An 8,010-nucleotide genomic window follows, 5' to 3' on the forward strand; every position below is an offset into this window, starting at 1 on the left:
AGCTTACGTGCTAAGAAAACCATAACTATTAAACATAAGATAACAGAAGTAGGAATAGAGTGCCAAAGATACAAAATAACAAGCTCCTAACTCAGCCTGCGAAGTCAAGACTGGCCGGAGAATATTTACACATATATACATATATATCCAAAACCCAAAAGTGCATAAACACAATCCTGCCTCTCCATAAACCTTTAAGAGGATCAAAAAGAACAAGTCATGCAGAGAGAAAGCTAGGTATATATATATACATCACTGTACAACAAAATAAACCCAGTAACCACTTCGCTTCAAGAGTCCAGACGCCTAACGAGATGCCTCTCAACCTGCATATGAAAAATAACAACATAGTATGGAATGAGAACCGAAGGTTCTCAGTATGGTAAAGGTGCCACACACATAATATATAAGGTCCTGGGAATGCCAGAGGCAATCCTAGAACGCCGACACTCAGATTATAGAGCTTAAAGTATTAAACAGAAGCCATAAAAGGTGGTTTACTAAGGATATTTAAACCTAACTTAACTTAACCTTAAATCTAAGTCCCATACTGCCATTCCTCCATACCTCCAGTTCCATCATGTATTTTCACAGACAAATAGACAGATAAAGGCAAACACAAGAAGGTTACAATTACTGCAGGTAACAAATACACATTTAGCATGGCAAGTACATATAGGCATACCCAATTAAAGCACAAGCAAGTAGCTCAAGTAATATGCATATGATGCATGCCTGTCCTATGGCTGATGAGGCTCATCTGTCGGTTATCCAGCTAACCTGACAAGTATGAATTGTCCTTAGACGGTCCCCCGACGTGCATCCCCAAGAGTCTATACATAGATTTTTCTCAAATAATCAATATTGCTCAATGGGGGTAACATTCCCGAGAATTTATATAGTGCCCGGTCACACTTACGTCGTAGGGTCAACAGAGTATCGAGTTTTCAACCTGGTACACGTGGTGGCAAGCCACGGCACTTAATCCAAGGAACCTCGTATCTCAGATCATTCAAATTCATAAGCCATATAAATAATTCAATTATAATTCATCAACAACCACATCATTTTCATTCACATCTCATTCATCATCATACATCAATCATATTCAATCCTTATCCTTCATTATCACACCTCCCATTCCGTCCATCAATAGTTCCAATTCAAAATATAATTCATTCTTTTCTAAATGAATCAAACTTAAAACATGCTATTTTTTTTAATAACTCAAAATCAAACCATATAACCTTTAAATCTAAATCTTTTTAAATAATCATATAAACAAAATCTCTAATCTCTAATTTTTATAAAATTTCGACAGCATCTCCTCTAAAACTCGGACTTTGCCACCCTGTTCGGGTCCAAACCTGCATTCTTTTCAATTCAACATTTCCTTCCTCATTATCATAACAATCTCCACAAAAAATCTACCTCAGATCAATAATTAAACTCATACAATATTCAAATCCAACAACCAAAATTTAACTAAGAATCATAGTTAACAAATCCTAGGCTTTTAACACAAAATACCTCATTATCACAACAACCTCCACAATAATTATACATCAAATCAATAATTCACCGAATCATTAATTAATCAACAAGCACCAAACCAACCATGTTCATCAACAATAACATTCAACTATAATTCTCTCCAAATTAACATAACAACATTCACCATCCAAAATTAATAACTAATTATCCAATAAACTTCAACCAATTATATTCATCGACAAATTACTAAATATAAAACATACACCTGCATTCCAACTTATCCTATGGTCATATAGCCTAAGTTTTCACAGAACATTATATATTAAATGCAAGAAACCTAAACCATACCTTGGCCGATTTCCACGTAACGACTAAAGCTATTTATTCAAAACCAAGACAGCCCCTCAAAACTCAACTAATCCGCTTCCTCCAAGTTCCAGTATTCACAATTTCAAGCTCCAATTATTTATTCACAACCTAATACACATTCATAACACATATATATCCAATTTAATACTCAAAGCTCAAATTCAATGAAAATAAAATAGAATTATCGCATCCTCACCTTACCCAAGCTTCACATAAGCAAGAGTGAATATTTTCCTCAAGCTAATTGGATCCTAAAACATTAGAAATCAAAGAAATTCAACATTTCTTCTCAAATTTTGAAACTTGGGGAAAAAGAAGGCTGAGTGCAAAATAATGAGTTACCTATGAAATTGTTCTGATAGAAACGTAGAGCTCGACGTGGTGAACGCGTGGCCGCAAACGGTGCGGTGATCGGAGCTCGGACGGAGAAGTTACGAGGATCGGAAATTAACGTAAGGTTTCGGGAGCTTTTTCTCATTTCTCCTCTCCCTGGAAGCTGCAAGCTTCGTTTACGCTGAATGAAAGAAAATAGAAGGCTTCGGTCTTCTTAAATGATGGGCTGGTTGGACCCACGGGTCCGGTTTGGGCCCGATTCGGCCCGTTCGGTCCAATCTTGGACCGTTTTTTTTGAAATTGGTGTCAAAATTCTCGTTTCGACGAGCTCTATCCTAATTTAATATAATTTTCACATTTCTAATCTTCTTTATTAAAAACTAATTTATTGACTAATTATCTACTAATTTAACCAGGGTTTACATTTATAGAAAAAAATAACAATCATAGAAATATAAAATATATTATAGTTAATAAAATATTATTTTTAAATTTATAAATATAATTTAATTTTATTTACATAAAACATTTAATAAAAAAATTATGTATAAAGAATAATATTTTTTTAGTTTAATTGAGCTTGATCAAATTTGACTGAATCAGTTTAACCGATTTTAAATAAATTTGACTGAATTTTATTATATTTAACTAAATTTGACCGGATTAATTATTTGACTAGTTCAAATAATAATCCAATTCGAACTAATGACCGGATTTCGGTTCGAATTTGATAACTTTGATTTGGAGTATGTTTGAGTTTTATTATAATTTTGGAATAAAAATAATATTTGTTTTTTTTAAGCAAAGTTTTTTTTTTATCAAAGATAAAATTGAGACTTGAACCTGTGACCTCTAGATAAATATAAAGAGATTATATTCAAACAAATTTATACATGATAAATTATGGATTTTTATTGGTGTGTGTGGTAAATGTAAAGAAAGAGCCTTATATTTTTTACAACTTAATATAATCATCATTGAACACAGGAATATTGTTTATATAAAGAGGAGTTTTAATTTAAAACTAACAAAACATATTTTTTCGAATATAAATAAAGTCAAGTGAAACAAATTCTAAGCCGACATTTCAACTTTAAAAAATCCAAGATTTGTAACCAGGGACGGATCCAGAATAATATTATGGGGGCCAAAAACACGTATAATTTTAAAAATTATGTAAAAAATTATATAATATAAGATGTATTACAAAAATATACCGACAGAGAATATATTTTAAAGTAAAAAAAATATGTGTATACTTTTTATTAACGAAGTGGTCGAATCTTCGTATTATAAAATTAACCGATAATAGAATTTGTGTCAAATTTTTTAGTAATTTTATTTTCAATATAATTAAAAGACAATTAGCAAGAAATTCATATTTTATTTTGTTTATAAGTTATTTTTCACAATATTCATAGTTGAAAAAGATCTCTTAATTGTAGCAGTTGAAATAGAGAGAATTAATACCAAATGAATAAAAAAAGACGACCACAAGAAAAAAATTCACTTTATGGGATTTGAAAATTTTTATTTAATTAAAAATATTAGTAATAATATCTTTTTCAGATTTCTTTAATATTGTTACTTTTTTTTAAATATTAAAAATTATTAATATTTAAATTAGACTGAACTTAGGACTAAATAATAAATAATTTTTTTAAAAAAATTAAATTATACATAATAACTTATTACTATTAAAAAAAGTTGGGGCAGGGGCGAGGCCGCCACTCGCCCCCTTATGTCCGTCCCTGTTTGTAACTATAGATTATTTTTGCTTTAATTTTTAATTTTTTTATCTCATAGTCTTCAATCTATTATAAGATGAGAAATCAATAAAATCATTTAATATATAAATCTAAGTATTTAACTGTTACGAATCTTATAACTGAGCAATTATGAATATTGAAAATAATAAATTAAATAAAAAAATAATCATTTTTTTAAATTAAATATGCATGGAGTAAAAAGAAGCAACAAAAATATAAAGAGAGATATAGGGATGAGTTTTATATTTATTCTTATATAAAATTTGGATTATGGATTATGAAGTTTTGTTTTTATTTTTTATTTTTTTTATTATTGAAGATAGGAAAACTCGAACTCGTAATTTCTTAGGTAAATATAAAAAGATTATGTCATTTGAATTATAACTTGTTGACTTAGTTGTGAATTGAGGGTTTTGATTATGGATTATGAAGTATCTATAAAGTAACATGTTTATGACATATTTAAATACTATAGTCAAAGAAAGAAATCATCACCTGCAATGCAAGTATAAAGAACCTTAACTAATTTTTTTGTTCAATTCATCAAGAATTAAAAAACTATGCATTTTCAGTTCAAAAGAGTAGTTATGACACTATCAACAATTTTATTACAATTTTATATCTATATACACATACATATTTGTGTAAACATGTAAATTAAATGGTTGAAAGAAACAAATAAAAAGAAAAGGTGAAATATAACTGACAAATAATAGTATTTATATATGTTTATTTTGCGTCGCAAGTATGTATCAAATTAAAAAGAAAAAAAAAGAAACTAACATTATAATATGAGAAGAAAAAAATGAATTACGAAAAAAAGTGAGAAGCAAGGAATTATAAAAGAAGAAAGTAAATAAGTAAAAGTATAATTTTATATTAAAAAGATAAATAGTAAAAATGAGTAAAATAAAATAATTTTATAATTTAATTTACACCTATTAAAAATAATAACAACATAAAAATATATAATAAAGTAATAAACTAAATAAAAACAAATGTTAAAGAGAGACTGAAATAAAAAATAAATCTATCTAGATGACTTAATTTATACCAGTTCAACTAACTTATAGGCTACTTTTAGTAAATTCCAACACAAATCTAGCTACATTCCAACTAGCTTGGGCAAACAAGGAACTCCAATTCTCACAAACGGGCAAAATGATAGACTGGTTGCATGACTAAGGTGGGCTTCTTTTACATACTGTAACACCCTACCATACAGAGTCTTATGCTTAAGTCATAATTCAGAGATGGCAAGGTATTACGACCTCTAAAATAAAAATTTAGTATGTATAGTAGTATGAATGATTGATTATAACTAGGAGCCTTTGTAGAAAAAGGGGTAAACAAAAATCGCAACTTGAAAGCGCAACACTCCGATCGATAACGTAACGAACAAGGATAACCAACGCAAGGTTATATATATACAAAGGAGTGTCAAAAACAGGAATATCAGGACTCAAAATCCGGCTGCGAAAATAACTGGTCCGAGCATAGCAATATATACATATGATAAAATAAGGAAAACCCCAAAGGAAACCCAAAGGGACACAAAAACATAAAACCTATTATCCAAAATTTCCCATAAAAGGAGTCATCTCAGTTTGTATTATTTAATGGAGATAAAAGTATCTAAGCAAAACATATAGCCCAAAACATAGTCCCCAAGAACAAAGGATCTTCGCTAATCCAGAAGTCTCCAGCAGGCCTCAGCGAGAAACCTCACGTCATGCATCTGAAAACCACAAAATCCGCATGGGTGAGAACCAGAGGTTCCCAGCATGGTAACAGCTTCCACATATATAATACATAATAATAGAGGAAAGGCGAAGGTAATCCTAGAACTTCCTCCAGATAATATCAAAGCTTATAAACAGGCTAAACCATAAAGGGCATCTGACTAAAGATTCTTCAGTCTAACTAATACTTCCCTTTCCAATTCCTTCAGACCTCCCAACCACCAGCAGGAGTATAACGTGGCAAACACAGTTATATCAAGCAAGAAATATACAATTAGGAACAAGTAAGGCATTTAGACAATTAGCAAGTAATATGTAGTCAAATAGGCAATCTCAAACAATTCATATAATATGCATATGATGAATGCCTGTCCCTAGTGGCTGATGATATCATCTGTCGGTTATAGAGCCAACCCGACAAGTCCTGGTAGCTAACCATTGGACTGTCCCTCTGTCACGCATCCCCAACTCGAGTTATACTCATCATAAGCTTGATCATAATCATGATCTATATCCATCACCTTCACTGGTGAATATTTACGGGGGCGAGCTCATTCAGGTCTTTCATAGTGCCCGGCCACACTTATGACATAGGGTCAAAAGAGCTTCGAGTCTCAACCTGGAGCACGTGGTGGCTAGCCACTGCTTCCTCCCAGGGAAACTCTCATCTCCAACAGTGGAAGTGCAACATTCACAATTCATTCAACAGCATATATGCATTTATACATGGCCATAATCATGGCTTCGCCGTAACACGGCAATAATCTAGCCATCCGGCTCACGGTTAAATCCATAACCAGCCAATCGGCATCACGGTTAAATCCATAACCAGCCATCTCATTAACAAATACGGCCTTTCGGCCCATGGCATAACAAGCACTTCCACCACCATCCTCCGCCTCTCACATAATCATCTTTGATCCTCATTGATCATTCATTTTTCCCTTGCTTCACTCGCAAGTTACCACATCCCCTAGCTCCTTCTCTAAAGGCTAGGCATATCATAATGATTTAAGACATAAATGGTGAGATCGGAGGCTTAGAAGTATGAGATTTGGCTTTTAAAACTCAAAAATCAACTTTGGGATGAAAACAGGGTCACGCGTACGCGCATTCCACGTGCACGCGTGAATGGCCACAAAAACTCATCGGCGCGTAGGCGCCCTTCACGCGGACGCACACATTCAAAAATTAGTCAATGGCGCGCACGCGTCAACCACGCAAACGCGTGGGTACTCTTGTGCCCCAGGCACAAAACTGGCACAACTCTGGCACAACTCTCTGGAAAATAGCTGGGCATTGGGTGCAGCCCATCGGCGCGCCCACGCACATCACGCGCACGCGTGGATGGCGCTTTCTGGAAGAACGGCGCGTACGCGCCAAGTGCGCCTACGCGCGGGGGATCATTCTGCTAAAAAGTTTCTAAGTTAAAAACTGCAGAATTTCGCAGATTCAACCCCCAATCTTCCGACGGACATAACTTCCTCGTTTTAAATCGTTTTTCACCCGTTCTTTGAACGACATGGACATCCCGGATCCAATTTCATTTCTAAACAGATTTAGCATAAAACAGAGATCCGTAGTCCAAGTTATATCCCGTCAAAATATGCCCAAAAACTAAGTTTTTCATAAAAACCACAAAGTGCCATTTTCAAAGCAAGCCATTTTCAACTCTTTTCAAAATCAACCAAAACATGCCAATTTCATCCCTTTTCTTTGAAATCAACCAAAATATATCAAATTCAATACCAAGCCTCCTCAACTCACACATAGACAATTTACCACAATTTACCAAAATCACTATCTCATCATTTTAACCCACTTCACCCAAATGGCTCAAACTCAAACATATTGACATATCATATACTCTTCCTCATGCCAATTTTTAACAACACCAATTCCAATAAATCATCATTATACACAATCAATGTCCTACTCTCCATCAACATGGTTCAATCCACAATTCAACCATAACCAATCATCAAGCATATATCACAACATGCATATGTCTCATACATCATACCATCAAGGCATCAATAATCATCATCACATATATGACCACATCATATATATCAACCATTCAACAATACCAACAATTCAATGCCTATCTTAGGGCCTCTAGCCTAAGTATTTCCTACCACATTACATATTAGATACGAGAAACCGAGACCATACCTTAGCCGATTTCCCAAGCCCAACCGGAGCACTTCCAAACTACTTTTTCCTCAAGCTCTCAAGGCCTCAACACCTCCAAGAACAGATTTTTCACCACCAAAGTCCTTTTTAAGCCTTTCAATATCACC

The 8,010-nt window shown here is 33.3% G+C and overlaps 1 long non-coding RNA gene across 1 annotated transcript; it reads right to left on the minus strand.

Annotated features, from left to right (window-relative positions):
- LOC130941374 (uncharacterized) lies at positions 1-2,373 on the minus strand. Its single transcript, XR_009070630.1, has 4 exons — positions 2,206-2,373; positions 2,060-2,114; positions 1,843-1,971; positions 1-326 (listed from the first exon to the last, which is right to left on the minus strand). It is a non-coding gene; the product is annotated as an uncharacterized LOC130941374 (long non-coding RNA).
- Positions 2,374-8,010: the final 5,637 nt, after the last annotated feature.

This window comes from Arachis stenosperma, chromosome 7, assembly GCF_014773155.1.
Source record: "Arachis stenosperma cultivar V10309 chromosome 7, arast.V10309.gnm1.PFL2, whole genome shotgun sequence".
In the NCBI taxonomy this organism is placed as follows: domain Eukaryota; kingdom Viridiplantae; phylum Streptophyta; class Magnoliopsida; order Fabales; family Fabaceae; genus Arachis; species Arachis stenosperma.